Raw genomic sequence first — 1,343 nt, 5'->3', positions numbered from 1 at the left:
AATAGGTACACATTTGCATGCCAACGGATCCTGGTGCGTAGGTATTGCTCTGTACTGAAGGAGCTAAGAAGGGTCAGCCCTGGTTAGTCCTTGGATGGGAGACCGCAAACCGATACCACGTGCTGTAGGCTATATTTCAGAGGAAGGAACTGGCAAAACCACTTCTAGGTATTCCTTGAAACCTGCTGGGTGACCTTAGGCAAGCTACACTCTCTCAGCCTCAGAGGACAGGAATCATGGCAAACCCCCTCTGAATAAATTTTGTTAGGAAAAGCACTGGACTATGACTCTGAAGAACAAGGTCTGAATCCATGTAAACCCATTGGGTGACTTTAGGCAAGTCACACTCTCTCAGCCTCAGAGGATGGCAATCATGGCAAACCTCCTCTGAATAAGCATTGTAGTATGACTTTGGAGACCAGGGTTTGAATCCCTGCATAGCCATATAAACCCACTTTAGGCAAGTCACACTCTCTCAGCCTCAGAGGATGGCAATCATGGCAAAAAAAAAACCCTTCTGACTAAATCTTGCCAAGAAAACCGCTATGGCAGGGTATCCTTAGGGTCGCCATAAGACAAACATTACATGGAACCACACACCAATAAACAAAACTTTATTAAACGTACAGAATCGCCATAAATTTGCAGGCGACCCCAATGCGCATGCGCAGAAACAAGTCCGCCATTATCAAGCTCTGTCAACGCCTCTCGGTGGCTTATTTGCATATACATCCCATCAGGCACCGCGCGGGGCAGGCTCCGTTCCGTTCCGAGAGAGGAATCGTTCCGTTTTTTAAAAAAATAAACCCATTTTAAAAACTTTTGGCGGGAAAATATTACTTCAGTCATTTTCTACGTATAAGCATTAAAACCCGAGCGGGGTGTTTTTGTGCCCACCGTAACCTGAAAGGACGTCGCAAGTGCCTTGGGTCTCCCTTCGCCCGTTTGTCGGTGTTCATTTTCAGTAGTGGAGGACGAAACATCCTAGGATGGGTTTAGCTCCTATCCCCAATTTTTGGAGGCCCAACGGCGGGCCAATTATGGCTTTGGTTTAAGAATAGAGTCACAACAAGATGATTCAAACAGTCAGCCCTGTTCGTGTGGGGCTTTCGTTATCAGCGTGTCTAGAGCCGCCAAAAGTGTACACACAACACAACAACAAAGCTATACTACACTGACTGGATTTAGTCGCCTGTGAGGAAATGGCGGGTGAGGCCTGTAGGGGGCAATATTTCACGACAACAAGGATAGACGACACGGCTGGAGTTAAGGTCGCCTGTGAGGAAATGGCGGGTAGGCCTGGGAGGGGGGCAATATTTCCGAGCGCCACGGCGCGGAAATAG

This window comes from Sceloporus undulatus, chromosome 1 (genome assembly GCF_019175285.1).
Source record: "Sceloporus undulatus isolate JIND9_A2432 ecotype Alabama chromosome 1, SceUnd_v1.1, whole genome shotgun sequence".
NCBI classification, from domain to species: Eukaryota; Metazoa; Chordata; class Lepidosauria; order Squamata; family Phrynosomatidae; genus Sceloporus; species Sceloporus undulatus.
This window is presented reverse-complemented; position numbering follows the sequence as displayed.